This window comes from Manis pentadactyla, chromosome 2, assembly GCF_030020395.1.
Source record: "Manis pentadactyla isolate mManPen7 chromosome 2, mManPen7.hap1, whole genome shotgun sequence".
NCBI lineage: Eukaryota > Metazoa > Chordata > Mammalia > Pholidota > Manidae > Manis > Manis pentadactyla.
Window position 1 is genome coordinate 66,159,818 of NC_080020.1, and position 5,190 is coordinate 66,165,007.

The window sequence follows — 5,190 nt, forward strand, 5'->3', positions numbered from 1 at the left end:
AAGAGGCAGGCTGCAGTTGGCACTGCTGAAGGAAGGATTCACAACTCCCCCATGCTTCTTGCAACTGGCAATTGAGATCTTTAAATTTTTCATACAAGGTAGAAAATTTTGATTTTTGAAGTTCAATTCTTTGGATTGTGTTATCTTTGGGCTTTAATTTTAACTTGCAAGATATTTTAATCCTGAACCTAGCTTTTGGTTTAGAGGACATATGGAAAAGGTTTGTTTTGGGTTTTTGGTTGTTTATCTTGTTTTTAATTGGGTCCCTCTAACTGCAACAAGTGAGAGAGTCCAGGAGTCGTCTAACTGAAGATCCTTCCCCTGAGACCCAAGGGGAAAGGGCTGTGTGTGTTCCCATCTAATGCTCCGTCACATCCAGTTTCTGGGATCTAGGTACTGCACTGAGTGTGGGCTTTATCCAGTGTCAAGGTCTCTGAATCTCTGTGAGCAGCATTTTAAGTCTTGAGCAGAGTGGCTGATTCTCCTGTCTCATAGAATTGATTAGGTCCATGCAACATGTTTCCAGAGATGATTCCCCAGTATTCCTCCTCACTTTACATGGGGTGTCACCTGTGGCATGTTTCTGACTCTTGTTGATGCTTCTGAGTCTGGCTTCCTCCGGTCTTAGGGAGCAAGAATACCTCTGCCACATGTTCTTCAAGACACTGCCTTTCCTCAGGTCTGGAATATTCCCGGTTTTGCATGGTGGAATATACCCTCAGTGCTCCAGTCCCCTCCACTGTGCCTCTATTCCTTCTGGGAAGACTAGAGTTTCTAACAGTTTTTAACTTGCTTCTTATGTTGGTCTCTCTTTCACTGCTACATGCACTGTGTGCCAAAATGGAGCACCTGCCTTCTTTCATTTCATTTCTCCTTGCTTTCTACCCCATTTTTTTTTCTGGGTCTGCCCAAAGCACACACTATGCCAAAACAAGTTTTCCTTTAGGTCCCAACAGGCGATAACCTTTCAGATCCACATCTAAGCCAGACCTGGCCTTGCTCTGGTAGCGTCCAACCTGGCTCTGCCTCAGAGCGTGTCATCTTGGTTGTGCCTTCTCTAGGAACCAACTCAATACATTTCTCTTGCCTATTCCCTCAAGGTGTAGGCATTACCAATATCCACAGCTCTAATAACTGAACATTTTTGAACTCATCTAAAAACACTGAATATTTCATCCTGCATTCCCTAGTTTTCCTCTTCCTTAAGTCTGTCCATTTTTGAAATTTAATATAACTGCTTGTCAAATGTGTAGTCTTCAAGAAGGTGGTTCTAATGTGGGGTGGTTCTAACTAGCCCCAAAAATGGGGTTACAAAGTCCACTTCTGAGTGTGTATGTGTGTGTGTGTGTGTGTATTGGAAGTGGGGGCAATTCCTAAAGAAAGGGTTATTGTAAAGAGACCAGAGATTCCTAAAAGGCATTCACCTGGGAACTCATTTTGCACATTGGCATATTGAAGGTTCTGAGAGGTACTGCTGTAAAGAAACCTGGTTGGAAAGAGGGGATAAATTAGAAGCTATCATGAGGATATATTCAGAAAAATTCAGAATGTAAGATATCCTGCAAGACAACTGGCTTGGTCTCTTCAAAAAACACAGTATCTTTTTTAAAAGGTCACGGAGGTTGTTTTAGAATAAAAGAGACTAAAAAGGCATAACAATCAAATGCAATGTATGGACTATAATTAGATTTTGGTTCAAAAGAAAATTATCTATTCAAGTTATATTGAGGACAAAGGGAACATTTGAATATGGATTGGGCATTAGGTGCTATCGGGGAGTTGTCAGTTTTCTTAGGTGTAATAATGTTTTTGTGATTATGCAAGAATGTCTTAGAAGATGCATGCTCAGGTATTCAGAGATGAAGTGTAATGTTATGATATTTGCAAATAATTTTCAAGTTATTCAAAAACAACAAGCATATACAAAAGCAAAGATGGCAAAATGTTAACAACTGTTGAATCTCAGTGATGAATATGTGGGTGTTCTTTTGTATTATTAGTTTACTTTTCATGTATTTTATAACAAAAAATCTAAAATGAGGGAGAGACCTATTTAACCTAGTGTTCCAAACATTTCACTATGAAATTCTTTCTTTCTTTATAATATACTAAATATGGAACAATTGATGCTTCACAAAGTATATTCTGGGACATGCTGGCATAGGGTATGCTCTTAGTGGCTACATTGAAAAAATACACAATAATGATAAATGCTCAGTAAAGAATAAAAATTTTTTTAAAAATTCAAATGGACTTAACTCCATCCAGCTAGCTGAGGAAATGTTTACTTCATCATCTACAATGGAGCAGTTCTAATACTCTTAACACAGTGGTGTGACTTCGTTGGCCAGAGGAAAGAAAGTTGTAGCTTACATAGTGATTCTTGAATGTCTAGTGTTCATTATCTAAGTCCTTTCTTTTATTATATCCTGTTGGATGATGATCCAAGCTAAATTTTCAATTATCTGTATCATTCTGTGCTTAAGGATTTAGTTGACATAATAGGTCACTTAAGGCACTTTCAGGAACAGAGAGAAACAAAAATTTGTAGGCATCATTGATAATTCCTATCAGGGATGAAGGTATAAGGAAACCCCATGGATTTCCAGCTTGCAAACAGCAGATATGGGATTTCTCAGCCTCCATAATCACTTAACCTAATTCCTTATAATAAATTTCTAGATAGATAGATAGATAGATAGATAGATAGATAGATAGATAGATAGATAGATAGATATCTCCTATTGATTCTGTTTCTCTGGAGAGCTCTAACTAATCCATTCCTTATGTCCATTTGGATGCCTTTAGAGAAAACAGCAGCTCAAACTGATTAACAGCAAGGAAATTTACTATTTCACTTAAGAAGATCTGAGGTTGGCTGGCTCAAACTTTGGTTAATTCATCTGCTGAACTACACAATCAACTTGAGTTTTTCACCTTTCCACTCTTCCAGCTTCAAGGTGCTAGTCTTAAGATTTATCTCCGTCTGCAGGTTGTAAGATGGCTGAAAAGGCTTTAAGTCACATCTACAAACTACAATATCCAAAGGAAGAGGAGGAATTGCCTCTTTTGGTATCTCCTGTTTAAGGTTAGGAAACCTTTATCAGAAGCTTTCACCTGTAATGTCATTGTCCAGAACCAGTCAACTAGCAGGAGGAATGGGTTTATCATCGTTGTCTTAGACATCTCCCAGACCTGGGGGTAGGCTTATCTTCCTTGCTGGGTGGTGTGGCCATTTTAAAATAAGAAAATTATTTGACACTTCTTAGAAGGTAGGATTTATATTCTCTTCCTTTGAATCTGGGCAGGTTTGTGACTGCTTCACCAGCAGAGTACAGAAGAATCTATGTGACTTCCAAGGCAAGATCATACAAAGCTATGTGACTTCCAACTTATTCACTAAAATGTTTGCTCTTGGAAACTTGATCTGCTTTAGGAGAAGTTTGACTGCTCTAAGGCTGCTATGCAGTGAGAATGCCAAAGCCACATGGATGGCCATGATTAGTAGTTCCTGAGGAGCCCATCTTTTGAATATGCCAACCTGGGCTGCAGATATATGAGTAAAGACATTCCCAGGTGATTCCAGCTCTAAGCCATTTGGGTCTTTCCCAGTAAGGCTCCAAACAGCAGAGACAAGACAGCCCTGCTATACTGTGTCCAAATCCTGAACCACATAATCCATGAGCATAATTAAATATTGGTGATTTTATACCACATCATTTGAGGTAGTTTATTGTACAACAATAGATAACCAGAACATGTTAATCCTGAAAAAAATCAGGGTTTTACAAGACAAGATAATAATAGATAGTAATGTGGGCAACCAAGGAGCCTGCCACATTTTTGGTGTCTGCTTCTGTGTCAATGTCCATGGACATGAGGTTTCTCTAAAAAACTCAACTTTTAGATTAAAAAAAAAAGTGTACCTGAAGGTAAGTAACCTCCTCTGGGGGAACAAAAAAAAAAGATATACCCCACAGGCATGGTTTGGCTTGGACATCTTGGACCTAAGGTCCTTCCTCAAGCCTCTGAGGAGTTTCACATTCTAGAATTGGGTCTACCTTAATTCACACCAACCTCCTCTGAAAACACAGAGGGCTCCTGGAACAGAAAACTGTGGAGCAAAACTATCCCCTGATGTAATTTTTTTTTGAGAGGGCATCTCTCATATTTATTGATCAAATGGTTGTTAACAACAATAAAATTCTGCACAGGGGACTCAATGCACAGTCATTAATCAACCCCAAGCCTATATCTCAACAGTCTACAATCTTCTGAAGCATAACAAACAAGTTCTTACATGGTGAACAAGATCTTACAAAGTGAATAAGTTCTTACATGGTGAACAGTGCAAGGGCAGTCATATCACAGAAACGTTGGTTTTGATCACGCATCATGAACTATAAGCAATCAAGTCAGATATGATTATTCGTTGACTTTTATACTTGATTTATATGTGAATCCCACATTTCTCCCTTATTATTATTATTATTATTATTTTTAATAAAATGATGAAGTGGTAGGTAGATGCAAGATAAAGGTAGAAAACATAATTTAGTGCTGTAAGAGGGCAAATGTAAATGATCAGGTCTGTGCCTATAGACTAAGTATTAATCCAAGCTAGACAAGGGCAACAAAATATCCATGGATGCAGAAGATTTCTCTCAAAACAGGGGGGGTGAGGTTCTAAGCCTCCCCTCTGTTGGTCCCCAATTTCTCTCTTGATGGCCCCCCTGCGACTGTGCCTGTCTTAGGTTGCTCCTCCCTTGAGGAATCTTACCCGTCTCTGGCTAACCAGTCATCTTCCGGGGCCATACAGGGAAATGTAAAGTTGGTAAGTGAGAGAGAAGCAATATTGTTTGAAAAGGTTAGGTTTTTACTTCTTTGCAGATTTATGCCCTGTGGCTTCTATGCCCAGCATTTTTCTTGAGGTATCTTTACCACTTGGAAGAATTATGATACTCGGTAATTTTCGATATGAGGCACTAATTCTACTAAAGGGTTGTAATAAGGAAGGAAGAAGAAAAGCTATAGAAGTAGCAGACAGAAGAAAACATGGGAAGATTGATTATTTCTTTGACATATCTTCTTGTAGAGTAACATAAGCATGTATAGGTTTTAAACTACTAATTAAATTGTGCACATACATTAACATAATAGGAATACAGCTACATAACAAAAGCAGACCTA